The sequence below is a fragment of the Tenrec ecaudatus genome, chromosome 2 (genome assembly GCF_050624435.1).
Source record: "Tenrec ecaudatus isolate mTenEca1 chromosome 2, mTenEca1.hap1, whole genome shotgun sequence".
NCBI classification, from domain to species: Eukaryota; Metazoa; Chordata; class Mammalia; order Afrosoricida; family Tenrecidae; genus Tenrec; species Tenrec ecaudatus.
In genome coordinates, this window is record NC_134531.1 from 222,492,536 (window position 1) to 222,515,332 (window position 22,797).

Sequence of the window (22,797 nt, forward strand, 5' to 3'; positions counted from 1 at the left end):
AGAGGATTCAGGCTGAAAGAATTGCATTGGAAACCTGAAATGTGCAAGTGGGCTGCTCCAGAGAGATTAGAACAGGAACAAGGATTTTAGGACAATTATAAGTGCCTCAACATTTAAAGAGAAGCAGAAAGAGATGGGCCTGCAGATGAGACAGGAAAGAGACGGTGCGAACGCCAAAGTACAAGAGAAAAAGACTCAGGGAGGAAGTGGTTGACAGAGCCAAAGGTTCAAGCTGTCAGGAGTGGTGCAGAGTCATGGCGACTTTGCTGCAGAGTCATGGTGGCTTTGCTGAGGGCAGGTTCTACAAGGTAGGTGAGAGTCAGTTGACTTAGGCTGAGAACTCTATTTCAGTAAGTTTTGTTGGGAAAGTAGGAATGGGAGATGGGGTTAGAGGTGCTGGGGGTAGGGGTGGGAGAAGGAGAGAAGTCCTGCTTCTTTCTTCTTTTTTCTTCCCCCAAGATGTGAGCGCCCTACAAGGGTTTCCAGATTGAGGTGGAGGGCACAGGGTGTGGAGGTATCCGAGAAAACAAAAAACTGCGATAAGATAGACACTAGGGTGAGACTTGTATCTGTCCTTTAATTTTTCCCAATAGTTTTAACCAAGAACAAATGATAATTCCTACTACATTTTGGAAATCATCCAAAGTGACCCGAGGTGGCAAGCCACTCTTAACTCTGGGGCTATCTGGAAACCTAACAGTGGCTCCTGCCCTAGTGGAACACATTTTAAAATTCCATGATAGGGTCTTTCATGTAACTCACGATAACCTTTGAAATGGAACCATGTTGTAAGGTTCTGCTGCATTGATGTTGACTCAGTGACAGACTAGAACTGCCCCATAGTGTTTTCTAGGTTGTAATCTTGACAGGAGATTGCCAGGATTTCCTCCCACAAAGCCTCGGAGGGGGCTTGAACGGACAACTTTTCCGTTAGCAACCTAGCACAATAATTAGCGTCTACTCTTCTAACACCCCAACATCCTGCTTTGCTCAATGTGGTCAACCATCATCTCCTTGCTTTCTTTTCCACTTTGTTTATTACATCTTTCTGTATATTTCTTAAAAGTACTTTGTTGTTATTTCAATTTTACATGATCATTTTGCATGCAATATTCAGGACTATATTTTCCACCCAATGCTAAGCTGCTGATTCATCTATATCATTGCAGGTGGCTATAATTTATCCCATTGGACTGCTGTCCAACATTTCATTTTGTGGGTAGAAGATGGTGGATGGCTAAGTTTTAAGATGGCCCTCAAGATTCCAAGCCTTAGTGCACACACATACTTTCTATGATATCCCATCAGACAACGACCTTGTTGCTTCTGTGATAGGGTTCCACAGATAAGGGCCTTAATCAGAGCAGGTGTAGTCAAGGGAGCTTGCCCAAACCTTGGGGAGCCTTGAAACCTAGGTGGAGATAAGCAGTATCAATAGGGTAGTGGTCACCTCTCTTTCATGGACTACCACTCTTACCAGACAATATACAATCCTTTAATATTGTTTTTTTTGTGTGTGCCTGTTATATATATGTATATATATATATACATATATATTCCCTTTAATTACTACTTCATTTTCAAAAAGTAATATAGGTTCAATGATACTACTTACCATATTTTAATCAAAAACACCAGAGAAGTCTGACAAAATCAACAACTATAAAACCACTACCAGCAACAAAAAAGTGTGTTTGTAGCACATGCAAGTGAAGCCACATGATGTGAAATATTGTAATTGTTGTAATAATGATGACAACTCTGAAGCAGAGCTGTACAAACAAAAATAAGGAGGCACAGATGGCATTTTACAGTGAAGACAACAGCAGCAGCAACAACAAAAATAGAGAGAATAGAGTAGATAATTAATAGTTCAAACAGAGAAGATATTCAATTGTTCATAAAAGAAAACAAACAGTTTTGAATTTGGAAAGAAAACACACACACACACACACACACACAAGATCCGCAAAGAAAAAGTTAAAACTTCAACAAAACAAAAAGGGAAAATCATTTAATAATGTTAAACAATAGAAAAATAAAACAAGCAAAGAAAAACAAAACGAAACGCAAAGAACCCCCCCCCCAAATCCATAAACAAAAGGAACATAGCACACAAGCTGTCTTGAACAATGAAGCCAATAACACCATAAAAAACATAACAAGTTGGAGGAGCTTCAAGATGCTGTCCAGGTAAGCAGCCCATACGGGATCTCTGCAGAGATCAGTGAGCCTGGTGGCCAGGAGGACAAGTGAGAGGATCCTGGTGAGTGAAAAAAATCCCCATGAATACCCAAGGTGCCCACCCACATTGTCTGAAAGGCAGCCCTCCCCAGCATCTGCTTTGCTCCAAAACCCCAGACATCTGTGCCCTTATAACAGGGATTTCCTGCTGGCTCTACTCCAGCGTGAATTGGTCATCAACCGATAGTGCACACCCCCTCCCAACCCCTTGGCCTGGTTTCCACCTCAGTAACAGGAAGGCTGTCATGTTGAGCTCCCCAAAGCCTCAGATGACCACCACATAACAGCTAATCTGTGCAGCGCCCCTCAGGGGGAGCTGCTCCCTCTCCCACGGTCCCCCTCTCTTTACAAGGTAGCAATTCCAACACCAAGCCTTTGTTCCTCCCAGCAGTCACCGAGGGCCCCAGGGCATGACCTGAAATAAGTTTGATTACATGCAGCTGTGTGAGCTATACACACCAGTACTTGGGACACCCCACCCCTGTGCAGACAAGGCTGTTGGGTCAACAGGGCATGGCACCCACCACTTCCAGGCACTTCCAGTCCTCAGAGTGGGCACCCTCCACTTCCCACCTGACATTTCCCCAACAGTGGGGCTTCTAGCTGTGCCCGCCCCTCCTGGCCTGCATGGCATGGTATGCTACTTCTGCCAGCAGCACAGATCTTGCCTGCCTGGGCACCAACTGCCCTGTGGGCTGCACTGCAGTGCAAGCCACTTTTCAAGCAGCTGAGATAGTAACTACCTGGGTCCAACCCAGCCCACGAGGCACATGTAACTTCCTCCATTAAAACAGATTGCTTCTGCCTGTACGCCTACAACCGTGCAGACTGCACCACAGCACAAGCCGCTTCCCCAGTAGGGCAGGTAGTAGCTACCTGGGCCTCTCCCAGCCTGCAAGAGTGGAACAGTCAAAAGCATATCCATGGTGCAGAGGGCATCCTTCCTTCAAATCTAGTCTAGCTCTGGAATGCGAGGGATCAGCAATCAGCTTGGGAGGTTCCTGGCCCATGACAGCCATACCACCTTAGACCCCAACGAGTCCACCACTGGCACATTGGCCCCCTATAGCTCTAGCGCTGTACCTGGAGCTATCCAGAAGTCATACTGGGTTCTCCACAGTAGCCCACACCAGTGCCCACAACCTCCACCCTGTCATGGCTCTCTCCAGTACCTGCACCAGTGGTTGTAGGGGTGCTCCCACCTTCATTAAACACCCCCTCCTGTGGCAAAAAACGCCTCCCCCACCATTGCTCTCTATTAGGGACCTATAAATAATGCAAACCAACAACAACAATAATAATAATAGTAAAGGCTGCCCCGACAGCGCAGACTAAATAAGCCCAGGGGCATACATACAGCCACCAACCCCACTCTAGTCTCAGAGACACTCCCCCCACAACCATCGCTCTTGACCACTGAATTGCTGCAACTCCTGTCCACACAGCAGTCTGATCCACCACCATAGTAGACCACAAGCAGCCCTTGAAAACACAGTCACCATTCACACACAGAGAGAGCCCAGGGCACCTTGGTCTCCCAGAAATATGGTGCCCAGCTCTACAAAATCATCACATAAACGACAGCATACCATATCACTCACAAAAAGTTAAGAAGAAACCCAAGCCACATCAGCAGAGCTAATGATAGAAGAATCAGACGTGGATTTGCCACTAAAAGACATTTTCAGAAAGCTGCTTGGAGAAATACAGGAGTTGAGAGAAGCTATGCAGAATACGGATGCAATGATAAAGGAGATGAAGTCCATGACAGAGGGGATGAAGTCCATGCATCAAAGGGAAATACAGTAGCTAATGGATGAAGTAGCAGAAGCTGCACACAAGATCACAGATCTTACGAACTGACTAGAGGAGGCTGAGAATCATATCAGTGATCTCGACGACAATCAGGCAGACCTCAGCAAATGAGAAAGACAGTCAAACAAGATAATGAAAGAGGTGGAGGAAAACCTGAGATCAATGACAGATGCTATGAAGAGAACATCTGAATTATTGTTGGCCTACCGGAACAAGACACAGCAAAGAAGTCAACAGCTAAACTAACAAGGGAAATCCTGGAAGAAAAATTTCCCACCTTAATGAAGGAAATTCAGTCACTCATACAGGAAGCAGAGGGGACACCAATTAGACTAAACCCTAGGAAGAAATCACCAAGGCATATAATAGTTAAACTATCCAACTTCGAGGAAAAAGAGGAAATTCTAAGAGCAGCAAGAGAAAGTAAGACAGTCACATACAATGGCTTTCAGGTAAGAATATGCTCAGACATATCAGCAGAAACCATGAAGAGGAGGAGAGAGTGGAGTAACATCTTCCAAAGTTGAAAGAAAAAAACACCTCCCCAAGAATGTTCTATCCTGCGAAACTATTAAGATAGAAGGAGAGATAAGTTTCTCCCAGGATAAGGAAAACTCAGAGAATATGCCATAAGACATCCAACCCTGTGAAGATCCTGGCAGACTCACTATGGACAGAAGACCAACATCAACTAAATGGAATAGCACCACATAACCCAACTCCCACTAGAAGCCAATGAGCCAATAACAATCAACAAGATAAAATGGCCTCAGAGGGAAAAGAAGGCAATAAAGAATCCCTCTCCTCACAGTACAATGATATGAAGGGAGATAGGAAAGCACCCAATACAAAAGGCATGAGATGACAGCAATGAATCCACACATCGGGATAACAACCTTAAATGTCAACAGTTTCAGTTCCTACACTAAAATAAAAAGACTTGCAGATTGGCTTGGAAAACATAACCCATCAACCTGTTTCCTGCAAGAGACACATCTTAAGCTCATCGACAAAAAATAAACTAAGAATAAAAGGCTTGTGGAAAACATGCCACACAAATGACAACTTAAAAAAAGCAGGCCTTGCAATACTAATCTCAGACAAAATTGACTTCAAGGTTCAAACCATAAAAAGAGATAAGGAGGTAAACAATATAATGCTCAAACCATCAGTTAACCAGGAGCCGGTAAGCATAATAAGCCGGTAAGCATAATAAATATGCTCTCCTAATGAGAGAACCACACAATCTGGCAAACAAACTATTCAAAACATGAAAAAAGATATCACAAATTCAACAATTATAGTAGGTGACTTTAATATATCACTTTGAGAGAAAGATAGATCATTGGGAAGGAAGCTCAGCAAAGAGGCTACAGAGCTAAACACTATAATTAAGCAACTGGATATGATAGACATATATAGAGCTTTCCATCCAACACCCCCCAAATTCACATTCTTCTCAAGTGCACATGGTTCATTCTCAAAAATCAACCACATACTGGGACACAAGTTGAGCCTGAGCAAATTCAAACACATAGAGATTACTCAGACGTCCTTCTCAGATCATCACATCATAAAGCTGGAGATCAATAAAAGGATGACCAGACAAACAAGGGAAAACAATTGGAGGATAAATAATGAAGTCCTGCAACATGAGTGGGTACTGGCACAGATTAGAGAGGAGTTGAGAAAGTTTCTAGAAACGAATGAAAATGAAAATACAATGTACCAAAACTTATGGGATACAGCAAAAGTTTTCAGAGGTAGCTTGATGGCAATAAGTACATATATGAAAAAGGAAGAGAGACTTATGGCTGATCCACTCTCACAAAATCAAAATCTCCAGCAGCTAGAACAGAGTCAACATAACAACCCCTCTAATAGCAAAAGAAAAGAAATAATAAAATTCAAGGCAGAGTTGAACCAGTGGGAAGACAAAAGAATGATGCAAAAGATTAATGCAGCAAAAAGGTGGTTCTTTGAAAGGATCAACAAAATTGACAGACCACTGGCAAAACTAACCAATGAAAGTAAAAAGCAAACAGCAATAACCAGGATGAGGGATGAAACAGGGAGAATCACATCAGACCCCAATGATATTAAAAGGACAATCCCAAGTACTATGGAAGTCTGTGTTTTAATGAATTCAACAATATGGAATATATGGACAAATGCTTGGAAAAAACAATCCCTCCCTAGACTATCCCAGATAGAAGTCAACAACCTAAATAAATCCATACCAAAAGAAAAAATATATATGGTTATCAAGAAGCTACCAACAAAAAAAGCCCGTGAACTAGACATCTTCATAGGAGAAGTCTATCAAATATTCAGAAAAGAGCTGACACTGATCATTCACAAAGTATTCCACAGTGCAGAAAAGGATGGCAAACTCCAAAACTCATTTTACGAAGCTAGTATAGCTTTGATATCCAAACAGGGCAAGGATCCCACAGGAATAGAGAACTTTAGGCCATTATCTCTAGTGAACATAGATGTAAAAATCCCTAAAACGATATTTTCCAATAGAATACAAAAGTATATAAAACGTATCATCCACCATGATCAGGTAGGATTCTTCCCAGGGATGCAATGATGGTTCAACGTTCAAAAACCCATCAATATTATTAAATATATTACATTGATAAGAAAAAGTATAAGAATAACATGATAATATCGATTGATGTAGAAAAAGCATTTGACAACATCCAATACCCATTGCTAATTAAAATGCTCAAGAAAACAGGGATGGAAGGTCTATTCCTCAGATTAATACAAACTATCTAAGAAAGGCAGACAGCCAACATCATAGTCGATGGAGAAAAGATGAAATAAATCCTATTGAAAAAGCAGACCAGACAAGGATGTCCCTTGTCTCCACTTCTATTTAATATTGTACTGGAGATCCTCACTAACAACATAAGAAGATGGAAGGACATCAGAGGTATCCAACTGGGAGAGGAGGAAGTGAAATTATCGCTACTTGCAGATGACATGATTCTGTACACTCAAAATCCCAAAAGCTCCACAGCCAGAGTACTGACAGTGATAGACAAATATACAAGAGTGGCAGAGTACAAGATCAACAAACAAAAGTTGATTGGTTTGCTATATACATTGAACAAGACGATAGAGGAGGAGATCAAGAAGACAGTACCCTTCACAATAGCCAAAACCAACTTGAAATATCTAGGGATCTGTTTGACCAAAACAAGAAAAGACCTATATAAGGAAAACTACAAAACTACTATAGGAAACCAAAAATGACCTCCACAAATGGGAGAATATCCATGCTCATGGATTGGAAGACTCAATATAGTAAAGATGTCAATCCTACTCAAATCCCTTTATAAGTTTAATGCTATCCCGATTCAAATACCAAGAATCTTCTTCAAAGAATTGGCAAAACTGACCACCAATTTCATATGGAGAGGGAAGAAGCCCAGAATAAGCAGAGAATTCCTCGGGCTTAAGTGGAGAGCAAATGCTTTGAAAATGATTAGGGAAAAGGATGTACAGATGTGCTTTATACAATTGATGTATGTATATGTATGGATTGTGATAAGAGTTGTATGAGCCCCTAATGAAATGTTTTGTTTTATTTTTAAAAAAGAAGGACGAAATTGAAGGGCTCTCTTTACCTGACTAACACCTACTATACCGCCATAGTGGTCAAAACAGTGTGGTACTGGCATAATGACAGATACACAGACCATTGGGAAAGAACAGAAAACCCAGGAATAAAACCATCAGCATATAGACGACTGATCTTTGACAAGGGCCCCAAAAAGCATCAAATGGGAAGTGAACACCCTTTTTAACAAGTGGTGCTGGAAACAATGGATACCCACATATAGAAAAATGAAACAAGATGTCTACCTCACCCCATTCACAAGAAAAACACAAGGTAGATCACAAACCTAGAAGTAAACCCCAAACCATCAGGACCATTAGTGAAGGAATTGGGACAAACCTAAGAATCATGGCCCAGGGAATACCAAATTAACTGCAATAGGGATGGGTACACACAGGTGAACATGAAATTTACAAGTGGGATTTACTATGGATAAAACACCTGTGTGTCCCATTGGAGGTTGAGTCCCTTGCCACCTGCAGCTGCCTCTCATGGGCCGAGGTTCAACCCACACCCTGCCCTGCCTAGCACTCAGCCTGACGGTCTCACCTCCACTTGCAGGAAGCAGAGATCCCCAGTGACAGCGAGATCATCAAGCGGCTGGCACATAGTCAGATCCACAGCATTCAGGACCTGCTGAACTCCTGGAGATAGATTCCATTGGTGCTGAGAATGCTTTCGGGTCAAGCCTCAGAACCCACCCGGGGTTCCCAGGCCAGTTATGCCCCCAAGAGGCCAGTGCCCGTCCGCAGGAAGAGGAGTATTGAGGAAGCCATCCCCATGGTCTGGAAGACAAGGACAGTCATCTACCACAGGGGTGTCAAACTGTCAGCCCGGGGGCCATGTGCACCCCCCAAGGTAATTTTTTGTGGCCCATCATGCTATGATATTAGGAAACTCATAACAATTTTTTTCTATTTTCATTTTGTTTCAGAGCATCGTGATCTATGAGACCCCAAGCAGCAAGATTGACCCCACCTCTGCCAACTCCCTGATGTGGCTGCCCTGCATGGAGGTGAGGCGCTGCCCAGGCTGCTGCAACACCAGCAGCGTCAAGTGCCAGCCCATCCATGTGCAACACCGCAGCGTCAAGGTAGCCAAAGTAGAGCACGTCAGGCAGAAGCCAAAATGAAAAGAAGTCCAAGTGCGGCTGGAGCAGCACCTGTAGTGCACGTGTGTGTGCGATCTCACACCTGAACCCCATTACCGGGAAGAGGGTACAGATGTGAGGTGAGGAGCAGCACTGGGCCTTCCTGGGTGGGACACAGGTGTCTGTGGATGTTACATTCCTGACCTACGTGTACGGTGCTGTTGCCAGTGTGGGGCCTTTGCATGGCACACAGTCTCTGAGGACTCTGGGGAACAAAGAGACAGTGCACATTTGTTTAATGTCACTTGAAAGCAAGTATTGTAGCATTTGTCAAAGTCAGAGGCTTCCTTGTCCAGAAAAGAGTGAGAGAGAGAGGGAGAGAATGGACCACTGCACAGTGGCCCACCAGGGGACGGATGCCCATGAGGGCAGCTGATGAGAGGACACCTGGTGCGTGGAGTGTGGTGTTGCAGCTGCCAGTGGACTGGGTGTGCATGGAGGTGCTTCTGGCCGACGACACAGGAACCTGCCTCCTAGACGACTCCCTGAGGGTGTGCGAGTGGGCAGCCAGGCGGGTGCCACGGGGGCACACAGCCGGGAATGTACCGGGAAATGCCATGCTGATACTGGGAACTACACCCTCTCCCTCAGGTGCAGCACTTTCAGGCTGTACAGACACTGTCTCGGGAGTCTTAAATTGATTCTTTTGTTTTACACCATAAAGTGATTATTAAGTCTTTTCTTTTTTACCCCTCACCTAGCTCTCTCTCCTTTAGTTGTCTCTTGAATGAGGATGTGGACGCAGGTGACATATGAGGTGTCGGAGGTGGGGTGGTACTTTTGTTCCCAGCAGAATGCACACTAATGGCTTGAGATGTGCTCAGTAAACATGGTATACCTACCTATGTACAAAAAAAAAACCCACCTGTGTGCGTCAAAAGACTTCAACAAGAGGGTAACAAGGCAACCCACAGACTGGGAGAAGATTTTTAGCAATGACACCACAGACAAAGGGCTTATTACTAAAATCTACAATGCCCTCTCTGCCACACAGAGGAAAATAACTAACCCCTTGAAAAGCGGGCAAATGAACTGAAAAGAAATTTCACTCAGGAGGAGACCAGCATGGTCAATAAACATATGAGAGAATGTTCCTGATCAATTGATATTAGAGAGATGCAAATAAAAACAATCATGAGATACCATCTAACACCCTTGAGGTTAGCCCAAATCAGAAAATCAGAGAGCCACAAATGCTGGAGGGGGTGTGGTGAGATAGGAACTCTTCCACTGCTGATGGTCATGTAGATATGTACAGCCTTTATGGAAAGCAATCTGGCAATATTTAAAGAAAATGGAAATTGAACTACCTTATGACCCAGCTATCCATCAACTGGGCATATCCAGAAAAGGTAAGAAAGAAACCCAATGTTTATTGCGGTGCAATTCACAATCTAAAAGAGTTGGGGACAACCCAAATTCCCATTGGTAGATGAGTGGATCAGTAAACTCTGGCACATACACACAATGGAGTACTATACATCACTAAAAAGCACTGATGATCACATAAAACACGTTGTTTGATGGGAAGAGTTGGAGAAAATTATGCTAATTTAGTGAGGTCAGCTAATCACAAAATGAGAAGTACAGCAGGAGTCCCCTGAGGTAAGTGGAATAGCCCAGTAAGTATAGAAGAGAAGCCACCTATATATCACAATATTCAGGTAGAGTTACCAGGAGCTGGGAGGAGGTTAGATCCAACCCAAGGAGGTAAATGTTGGTCCAACACAAAGAAGGGGAAAGGGAGGAGGGGGAAGGGAGAAAAGGAGGGGGGATGAGAAAGCGAGATGATGACGGGGAAGCAGGGCACTAACTGACCCAGGGCATGAGTACTGGTTTTGTCTCCACAGAATGAGAGTGGGTATGCAGACCCTACCACAGTGCACCAAAGCATGAGGGAAACGTGGCTGTGTGGGGGAACGCATGAAAAAAGATGATTACAGGGCTGGCCCTAAACAGAGACAATCTGACCCCATCCCTAGAAATATGGGTGACCGAGAATAACACTAAACCTACAGGTTGGGGAGAGGGAGCAGCATGCCATGTCCACACGGAAGCAGATCAGGAAGGAAGAAGAGAAAGGGACAGTCGGTCTGGATCCCATGCTGGTACACCAGGCCCAGAGGACGATGTCCCTACAGGGAGCGGCTGAGACATAGAGGAAACTGTGGGGCCGACAACAGCTCATGCCATGTTGTCCCCTTACTGGAGCAGACTGCGACAGAGGACACATCTGGGGTCACATGGTGTGGAGGTATGTAGGAAGCATCCAGCTGATCAAGGTGTTTACTAATGGGTGACTATTTAGTCCCCTGTGCCTCTGTGTCTCTGCAGACAAAAGCATTGCAAAATGACTGTTATTTGTCACTTTGCTGCTAAAAGCATTGAGGGATAACTCAGTTATTTACGATCTCTTTGAGGCTCTCTTGAATCTTGCATATCCATGTGATTGTCTTTGAACCTAGTGCTTTTATTATTCTAAGGTTAAGAAACTGTGACTAGTTAAGTAACATTTGCATAGATAAGAGTTTAGGAATGTTTAAGTTCTTTGATGTTTGTTTTGTAACCGATTCCCTTGTGTAAGAAGAGTATAAATACCAAGCTTCAAATACACACGAGACTTCAGTCCATCAGATTGGAGTCCTCCCGATCCCATGCTTTGTACAGGTCTCTTTCTTTTCCTACCATCCCCACGCCTCATTTCGGACCCAGCTTGATGCGGGATAGCTGGTCTAATCCCCGCAGAGGTAGTACAGTCTGAACCCCCCACAGTGGGGTGAACCTAGAAAGAAACATAAGGGGTCAGCAACTGAAGCAAATCAAAGCTATGAAGCCCCTGAAGAGCCCCCCAAATGAACTTCAGGTTGGGAGGGGGAGATCCCCAATAAACAGTGGAGAGATAGTCACGAAGGGCAGCGGACAGACCTGGAATTATGTATATTTTTTCTCCTTAAAAAAATCTTCTCTTTCATTTTTCTCTTTTCTTTTAAAAATATTTTGTTTTCTTTTTGTTTGGTCTATGTCACAGTTGGTTTGCCTACTTGTGTAAGATAGGCATGGGAAGCAAGCCAAGGGAGAACACAGCAGGACCAATGTTCCTGGGGGGATGCGGGGAGAAGAGCGGCTGGGCAAGGATGCAGGGAACAGACGGCACCATAGACAGTGGAACAACTAGGAAAAGTCAACAACCAGGACTCCTCCTGGGGTCTGGGGGTGTCGGAGCAACAGCAAACTAGCTAAGAGGAAGTTCTAAGAGGTAGAAATAGGGGGAAAGTGATGGTGGGGCAGGAGGAAGGTAAAAGGAAACAGGGGACAGATCTGGAAGCAAAGCAATGGATAGAGGTTTAAGGATAGGTGTGTACATACATAAATATATTAATCGACAAAAATAGAGGTATTGACCCATGTACATCTATTTATACAACAATACACTGTGGTAGTGGATGGACTTCGGGCCTCTGCTCATACCCTCCCTCAACACAAGAACACTTTGTTCTAACAAACTGGCATTCTGAGATGCTCACCCTCCTGACACCATTGCTGAAGACAAACAGGTGCATAAACAAATGTGGTCAAGAAGGCGGATGGTGCCCAGCTATTAAAATATATAGCTGGCCCACCAAGCCCCGAGGATGATATTCCTGCTCAGAGCAGACAATGCACAGAAAGGATCATAGGGCCGGCCCTATCACGAAACACAACGTTACTCAGTGCCACAGAAGACAACTACAGTATTGGGAGGAAACTGTGCCCAATCTGACCCCATCATACTGGGCCAAAACACTAAGGACATGTAACAGAGAAGCAAGGGGAGCAAAGTGATCAAATCCCCGGGAATACCAAAAATAGACTTTGGAGACAGAGTGTGGCACCTCATCAGACTTGATTGGAAAACACTCGTAAAGGCCAACAAACAGACCTTGAACTATTTATAGGCTTCTCCATTTTTTTCAGTGGCTTTCTTTTTGTTGTTATTTTGTTTTGTTGTTGTTATTGTTTGGCTTTGCCTGGTTTCGCTTATTAATGTCTCTGCATGTCTATCTAGATAATATAGGCAGGATAAACAATTTGGAGCTGATAAGAACGGGATCGATGGTTCTGGGGGGATATGGGAGAAGGGAAGTGGAAGAAAGGAGGGGGGGGTGTTGAAACCAACCCAGGGACAAGGGAACAAGTGAACTAAAATCAATGGAGAGAAGGGCATAGGATGCCTAGTGGGGCTTAATCAATTGCAATGTAGCAGTGAGGAATTTCTAAACTCGAATGAAGGCGGAACATGATGGTGGGACAAGAGGAATGTAAAAGGAAATAGAAGAAAGAACCAAGAGACAAAGGACATTTATAGAGGTCTAAATACAGGCATGCATTTATGTACTTTTATCTATATGTTAAAAAGTAAGGTTTCAGATGGACACTGGGCCTTGACTCAAGTCCTCCCTCAACACAAGAACACTTTGTTCTAACAATATGGCATTCTGTTATGCTCACCCTCCCTACACAATTGCTGAAGACAAAAATGAGTGCATAAGCAAATGTGATGAAGAAAGCTGATGGTGCCCAGCTATCAAAAGATATGGCACTGGGGTCTTAAAGGCTTAAAGATAAACAAGTGACCATCTAGCTGAGAAGTAGCAAAGCCCAATGGAAGAAGCACACCAGCCTGTATGATCATGAGGTATTGATGGGATCAAGTATCAGGCATCTAAAACCCAGAACAAAATTATACCCAATGTGAATGGTGGTGGTGGAGCAGAAACCCAAAGCCCATCTGTAGACAATTGGACATCCCCTCACAGAAGGGTCGCAAGGAAGAGCTGAGCCAGTCAGGGCGCAGTATAACACCGACGAAACACATAACTCCTCTAGTTCCTTAATGATTCCTTCCCCCACCATCATGACCTCAATTCTACCTAACAAATTAGATTAGACCAGAACATCCACACTGCTACAGATAAGAGCCCACAACACAGGGAATCCAGGATAGATAACCACCCCTAGGATCAACAATGAGAATAGAGATACCAGGAGGATATGGGGAAGGTGGGGGATAATGGGGGAAATGATCACAAGGATCAATATATAACCCTCTCCCAGGGAGAGGAACAACAGAAAAGTGGGTGAAGGGAGACAGAGAACAATGTAAGATATGAAAATATAATCTATAACTTATCAAGGGTTCATGAGGGAGGGTGGGCAGAGGAGGGAAGGGTTAAAATGAGGAGCTGATTTCAAGGACTCAAGTAGAGAGAAAATGCTTTGAAAATGATGATGGCAGCATATGTTCAAATGTGCTTGACCCAATGGATCCTTGTATGGATTATGATAAGATATGTAAGAGCCCCCACTAAAAGTATCTCATTTAAAATGAATGAATGAATGAATAAATAAAAATAGTGTATGGCTTCCTAAAGGCTTTAAGTTAAACAAGCAGCCATTCAGCAAAGAAGCAACAAGCCCAAATAGAAGAAGCACATTTCTGATATGATCACGAGGAGTCACCAGGACCAGGTAATAGGCATCAGAAGACACATAACAAACAAACAAAAACATACTGTTGAGAATGAGAAGGGGTAGAGCAGAGACCCAAAGCCCTTCTGTAGAAAATGAAACAATGCCCTCACAGAGGGGCTATAGAGAAGGGATGAGTCAACCAGGGTGCAGTAAAGCATCAATGAAACACACAATATTTCTCTGGTTCCTAGATCTTTCCTGACTCCCCCCTGTCATGACCCCAGTTCTGCTTTTTCAATTCAGACTAGACTGGAGCATGTACACAAGTATAGAAAAGAGATGGGGCCTCACGACCCACAGAATACAGGAACAGGAGTGGGAATAGCGATACCAGAAAAGTAGGGATTAAGGGAGGGGATAGGAAGGGAGCAAGGGAGAACCGATCACAATGATTGATACATAACCATACATCCCTCTACAGGAGAAAGAAAAATAGAAAACCTGAGGGAACAGAAAATGCAGAGAAAGTGTTTTGTGTAAGATACTAAAATAATAATAAATTTTAATCTACCAAGGGGGTATGAGGGTGGGGGGTAGGAGGGAAGGGGGAAAATGAGGAGCTGATACCAAAGGTTCATTAGAAAGTAAATGTCTAGAAATTAGTGAAGGCAACATTTTTACAAGCATGCCTGATGCAATCACTGTACGGATTGTAACAAGAGTTGTAAGAGTCCCCAATAAAATTATTTTTAATAAAAACACAAAAATATAACAAAATGACAGCAATGAAAAACTATACTCATCAATAACAACATTGAATCTAAATGGATTAAATTCACCAATTAAGAAACAAAGATTAAAAAATGATCAAATGCTTTGAAAATGATTAGGGCAAAGAATGTACAGATGTGCTCTATACAATTGATGTATGTATATGTATGGATTGTGATAAGAGTTGTATGAGCCCCTAATAAAATGTAAAAAAAAGAAAAAAGAAAATGATTAGGGCAAAGAATGTACAGATGTGCTTAATACAATTTATATATATATATATATATATGGATTGTGATGAGAGTTGTATGAGCCCCTAATAAAATGTTTTTTAAAAATGAGCCATTAAAATGTTGCTTACAAGAAACACACCTTAGACATAAAGATGAACAGAGGAAAAAAATTAACGGTTGGAAAAAAAATCAAACCAATGGCAATCAAAAGAAAGAAGGAATAACAATATTAATCTCTGACTAAATAGGTATCAAATAAAAGCCATAATGAGTGACGAGGAAGGAAATTATATAATCATGAAAGCTTTAATTGAACAATAAACTGTAACCATAATTAATATCTATACACCAAATGAAAGACCATTAAAATACATTTATCAAATTAGTACAAAAATGAAGAGACGGGGACTTCCGGGAAAATGGCGACGGAGTGACACACACCAGAGGGACTCCGCAGAATCCAGCCCAGAAGAGTTGCTCAGAGTGAAATTCAACGCCACTGGATCGCAGGAGGTGCATCATAAAGATAAGTAGGCACAGATCCACGGGGTTTTGAGGGGCTGGGGGCTTTTGGCTTACCTCAGTAGAAGCCAGCTGGGGCTCAACCCTAGTCCAGTTGCCGGATCTGCCCAAGCCGGGACCATTTGGAGCCTGTAGCAGGGCTTGGTCTCAGCACAGCCACAGTTTTTCCCTATCTGGCTCAGGGCAGGAACGGGACTCTTGCGGCTCCACCGGCAGGGATCGGGGTTCATCTACATTGTTGCTTCTGTTTGCGTCTCTGCTTTATATTCCCACACAGCCTTGGAGGGCTGCGCAGGGGCTTTTTCAAGGCACAGCCGCAGCCGCGCCGCGTGGTCTGAGCAGGGAATAAACCCAAACCCCCACAGCTCCATAGGCAGGGATCAAGCTTCAGCTACACGGCGGCGTCTGTTAACATCTCTGCTCTCTGTCCCCCCATTTCTCTGGGGGCGGCTCAGCAGTTTCTTGCGACCCTTCTTGGGGCTCAGCTGCGAACTACCGCTGGGGCTTGGGGCAGGGAGTAAGGCCTTGTAGATCCACAGGCAGGGAGTGGGACTCAGCTACATAGTTTCTTTTGCTTCCCTCGCTTCCCTGTACCCCTGCACAGTCTAGTCTCACTTTTTGATTTTTCTCACCCCCTTGTTCCTGCCCTGCTCTCTCACACTCCATTGCGGACTTACTGGGCACTCCCATTGCCCTAGGGCATTTGCGCCTGGGTCACACCCAGCTAGGTGAGCTCCACCCTGCATAGATAGCCCAAGGCTAGGGTAAGGCCTGCTTGCTCTCCAGGGGATACTCCTCAGACTTCTCACCAGGGAGTTCCTGCCTGTGTACCTGGGGACATAAGGCAGCTCAGCCAACACTTATCAATATTCAAACCAATAGCGGAACTTCAGCCCAGCCTCTGCAACACTGGGGCAGGCAGTCGATCTGCCATCTGGGGCACTCCCCTGATAGGGAAGCCACAGGAAGATAAAGTGGTAGGTTAAACCCATAGCAAAATCAGCTGTAGGCAGATCGAAGAAGCATTCCTATAAGTCTTCCAGAGAGAGACTAGAAAATGGCACCAGGTCCCTCAAAAACAACTCAACACAAACAGCCATCACCCCCAACGACCTCAACGAAAAAACAGGAGAAACAAAAGGCAAAGGAAGAAGATGTCCTGAACATAACAACATACATAGAAGAAGCAGACATTGAGATGCCATACAAAGAAGCTCTCAGAATGGTGCTTGGAGCGATGCAGAATATGAGGGAAACACTACAGAAAAAGGATGAAATGATAGAGGAGATAAAAGACATATACCAAAGGAAAATACAGGAGCTTGAGGAGCAGGTAACAAAAAACAATAGCAGAATCATGTTCCTTGAGAATCGATTGGAGGAATCAGAGAACCGCATCAGTGTCGTGGAGGACAGCCAAGCAGACTTTAATAAACGTGAACAAAAATCTAATAAGAGCATCAGAGAAGCCAAAGAAAACCTAAGAGCTATGTCTGATGCTATGAAGCGGAACAACATTAGAATTATTGGCCTACCGGAGGAAGACACAACAAAGAAGTCATCTGCAACAATAGCGAGAGAATTCTTGGAGGAAAACTTCCCCAGCCTAATGAATGAAAACCAAGCAACCATCCAGGAGGCTGAAAGAACACCAGCACAACGGGACCCCAAGAAGAAATCACCAAGGCACATAATAGTTAAACTTTCAAACTTTGAGGAAAAGGAGAAACACATGAGAGCAGCTAGGGAAAAGCAATCAATCACATATAAAGGCTCCCACATAAGGATATGCTCAGACCTATCAGCAGAAACTATGAAAAAAAGGAGAGAGTGGAGTAACATATTCCAAAAATTGAAAGAAAACAACGCAAATCCAAGAATACTCTACCAAGCCAAATTATCGATCAAGATCGATGGAGAAGTAAAAGTCTTCCCAGACAAGGAAAAACTCAAAAAATACGTTACACCAAACCCAGCCTTACAAAAGATCCTCGCCGACTCAGTATGGGCAGAAGAACAACACTCACCAAGCACAAATAAGAGACCATCACATAGAACAACCTCACCCAGAGCACAACAAAGAGAAAACAGACCCCAAGATAGCAATGGCTTAAAGATGGAAAGAAGTCAAGAATGATACACACACAAAACACACACTAATGAGAAAGGAAAGGAGGAAAACTCCCAACACAAAAAGTATAAAATGGCATCACAGAGTCCGCACATAGAGATAATAACCCTGAATATCAATGGCCTGAACTCAGGCATTAAAAGACTGAGACTAGCAGAATGGCTTAGAAAACACAACCCATCAATTTGCTGCCTACAGGAGACACATCTCAAGGCTACAGACAAAAATAGGCTGAGAATCAAAGGCTGGAGAAGGACCTACCAAGCAAACAGCAATACAAAAAAAAGCAGGGGTTGCAATCCTTATCTCGGATAAAATTGACCTCAAAGTGCAAACCATAAAAAGAGATAAGGAGGGACACTATATAATGCTCAAGGGAATGATAGACAATGAACCACTAAGCATTGTAAACATATATTCCCCGAATGAGAGACCAGCTCAATACGTCAACCAAACACTCCAAAAGATTAAGGAAGAAATCACAGACTCCATAATTATAGTGGGTGACTTCAACACACCACTCACCGAGAAAGATAGATCACAGGGAAAGAAACTCAACAAGGAGACTAGAGAGCTAAACTCCACAATTAGACAATTTGACCTAATAGATATTTACAGAGCTTTTCATCCAAATACAAAAAATTTCACATTCTTTTCAAGTCCCCATGGCACATATTCGAAGATAGACCACATGCTGGGGCATAAGGCAAATCTACATAAATTTAAGCACATTGAAATAATACAGACCTCTCTCTCTGACCACTGTGCCATAAGACTGGAAATCAACAAAAGGAAGACAAAGAAAATAAGAGCAAATAATTGGAGGATGAATAACTCTCTACTGCAAAAGGAGTGCATACTGGTGCAGATCCGAGACGAAATCAGGAAATTTCTCGAAACCAACGAAAATGAGCACATGACGTACCAAAACTTATGGGACACAGCAAAGGCAGTCATCAGAGGAAGGTTCATAGCAATACAAGCACACCTGAGAAAGGAAGAGAGACTCATGACGGATACGCTGACACAAAATTTACAAAAACTAGAGCTGAGTCAGCAGGACAACCCTACTAATAGCAAAAGAAAAGAAATTATAAAAATCAGGGCTGAGATTCAGGAGAGGGAAAATAAAAAAACTATGGAAAAAATTAATATCGCTAAAAGTTGGTTCTTTGAAAAGATAAACAGGATCGATAGACCATTGGCAAACCTAACCAAAGAAAGGAGGGGACAAATCTCAATAGCAAGAATAAGGGATGAAAGAGGGGTCATTACAACAGACCCTAATGAAATCAAAAGGATAGTTACACAATACTATGAAGGATTGTACTCCAATGAATTCAACAATTTGGAAGACATGGACAAATTCCTGGAAAAACCATCCCTCCCTAGACTATCCTCGGCGGACATCAAGAATCTCAACAGACCCATCGCAATAGAAGAAATAGAAAAGGTTATCAAGGGATTACCAACAAAAAAATCCCCTGGACCAGATGGATACACTGGAGAATTCTATCAAGCATTCAGGGAAGAACTAATACCAATCCTACACAAACTTTTCCAGAACATAGAAAAAGATGGCAAACTCCCAAACTCTTTCTATGAAGCTAGTATAACTCTGATACCCAAACCGGGCAAGGATCCCACAAGAATCGAGAACTACAGACCGATATCCCTAATGAACATTGATGCAAAAATCCTTAACAAAATACTGGCCAACAGAATACAAAAGTATATAAAACAAATAATTCACCATGACCAAGTGGGATTCATACCAGGGATGCCGGGATGGTTCAACATACGAAAGACCATTAGTATTATTCGTCACATTGACGTGAAAAAGTATAAGGATCACATGATAATATCAATAGACGCAGAAAAAGCATTCGACAACATCCAACACCAATTCCTGTTTAAGACACTAGCGAAGATAGGAATGGAAGGAAAGTTCCTCAAGACAATACAAGCTATATATGAAAAACCAACAGCCAAAGTCATAGTCAATGGAGAAAAGACTAACACAATCCCACTGAAAAAGGGAACCAGACAAGGATGCCCCTTGTCTCCACTCCTATTTAATATCGTGCTGGAGGTTTTAGCTAACAGCATAAGGCAAAGAAGTGACATCAAAGATATTCGTCTGGGGAAGGAAGAGGTGAAACTATCATTATTTGCAGATGATATGATTTTATATATTGAAAATCCCAAAAGTTCCACAAGGAGAGTACTGGAAGCAATAGAGGAGTTTGGCAGAGTGGCAGGATACAAGATCAACAAACAGAAGTCCATCGGACTGTTATACACATCAGATAAGACCACAGAAGAGATCAAAAAGGTGGTACCCTTCACAATAGCCAAACACAAATTGAAATATCTAGGGATACACCTGACTGAAAAAAACAAAAGATCTATATAAGGAAAACTATAGAACACTATTACAAGAAACCAAGAGCGACCTCAACAAATGGAAGAATATTCCATGCTCTTGGATTGGGAGACTTAATATAGTTAAGATGTCAGTTCTGCCAAAGGCACTATATAAGTTTAATGCTATCCCGATACAATTACCATCATCTTTCTTCAAAGAAATGGAAAAACTGATTACCAACTTCATATGGAGAGGGAAGAAGCCCAGAATTAGCAGAGAACTCCTCAAGAAGAAGGACACCGTGGGAGGGCTTGCTTTACCTGACTTTGGCACATACTATGCAGCCACAGTTCTCAAAACTGCATGGTATTGGTACAATGACAGATACTCAGACCAATGGAAAAGAACTGAAAACCCAGAAATAAAAGCATCAGCATACACACAGCTGATCTTTGACAAGGGCCCCAAAAAGATCAAATGGGAAGCAGATGCCCTCTTTAACAAGTGGTGCTGGAAAAAATGGATATCAACATGCAGAAAAATGAAGCAAGACCCTTATCTCACTCCATGCACAAGAATAAACTCAAGGTGGATCACAGACCTTGAAGTTAAACCCCAAACTATTAGGGCCATCAATGAGGGAATTGGGACCAACTTGAGAACTTTGGTGCAGGGAATACACAGGCTATCAGAAATAGGGAAGGACACAAACACAGAGGAGGCACAAATTGACAAATGGGATATACTGAAGATAAAACACTTGTGTACATCTAAAGAATTCACCAAGAGAGTAATAAGAGAGTCCACAGACTGGGAAAACATCTTTTGCAATGACACATCAGACAAAGGCCTTATTACTAAAATCTACAGTACTCTGCTAGCTTCCAAAAAGAAAAAAACCAATAGCCCAGGACTTGAACAGAAATTTCACAGGGGCAGAAATCCGAATGGCCAACAAACACATGAGAAAATGTTCCCGATCTTTAGCCATAAGAGAAATGCAAATTAAAACAACAATGAGGTACCACCTGACACCCTCAAAGGTAGCCCAATTCAAAAAATCAGAAAGCAACAAGTGTTGGAGGGGCTGTGGGGAGACAGCAACTCTCATCCACTGCTGGTGGGACTGTAAGTATGTACAGCCACTATGGAAATCAATCTGGCGATACCTAAAACAGATGGAAATAGAGTTACCATATGACCCAGCAATCCCCCTACTGGGCATATACCCAGAAGAGGCAAGAAACAAACCAAGACCAGACATCTGTGCTCCAATGTTCATTGCGGCACAGTTCACAATTGCAAGGAGTTGGAAGCAACCCAAATTTCCATCAACTGACGATTGGATTAAAAAACTGTGGTATATACATACAATGGAGTACTACGCATCACTAAAAAGCAGTGATGAACGTATGAGGCACATAGCGGCATGGGAAGAACTGGAGGAAATCATGCTAAGCGAAGTAAGTCAGGCACAAAAGGACAAGTACAACATGAGTCCGCTGAGGTAAAAATTTAAAAAATTTTTTTAAAAAGCAAAAGTGGCATAGGGAAAAAAGCTACTGTATACAAACATTTTAGGGGTGAAGACTGTAGTATGGAAGAGACCAAACCAAAACCAGGGATGTACATGGTAGACAATGGTGGAGGAGGTGGGGAAAGGAAAACAAAAGGATGAATACAAGGAAGAAAAGGGTAGTGGGGTCAGGGGGCATTAATCCACCCAAGGGGAGGGTATTGTTTATATCTCCAGAGGGAAAATGGGACCAGACTTCAACCCAGTGTCGCAAGGTGTGAATGCAATATCCCTGCGTGGAGGAGGGAACCAGTGGAGAGGTCTGGAAGGCTGGCCCCAGCACCATAAATTAAGTGGATTCCTGCCCCTCCCCCGAAAAGAATTTGTTCCAAAGGACGACATTGACTCTGCAGCTCCGGGAGATGGACATATCTGATCAGAGCACACAGGAGCAGATGAAGCGGCAGGAGGAGAGACTGGAGCACAGCCTGGCCCACCAGGCCGTGATGATGATGTTCCTGAGTAGAGCAGCCAGTCCACAGAGAGAACAACATGGCTGGCCCTACTATGAGACATGATGCCCCTCAGTGACTAAGGGCGATACAGGGGACAGCACCGGAGACACAGTGTGGGAATTGCACCTGACCTGATCCCACCACACCGAGGCAAATCACTGGGGGAGTGCAGCGGAACAGCAAGGGAATGGAGTGGCAAGGTCCCCAGGGAATGCTGAAAGTGGACTTTGGGGCCAGGGCGTGGTGCCCCAACAGACTGGACTGGAAAACGCTCCTAAGGGCCAGCAAACGATCCCTGAACTAACTACAAGCTTTTCTCTTGTGAACTGTTTTGTTCTGTTCTTTGTCAGTGGTTTGTTTTTGTTGTTTTATTGTCTGGTTGTATACTGTTGCTTTGTTTTCCTCTGTCTTGTTTTCGTGCATGTTAGTGACTCCACAGGTCTGTCT

The 22,797-nt window shown here is 43.3% G+C and overlaps 1 pseudogene; it reads left to right on the forward strand.

Annotated features, from left to right (window-relative positions):
• Positions 1-254: 254 nt before the first annotated feature.
• LOC142440517 (platelet-derived growth factor subunit A-like) lies at positions 255-8,861 on the forward strand (annotated as a pseudogene).
• The last annotated feature ends 13,936 nt before the right edge of the window (positions 8,862-22,797 follow it).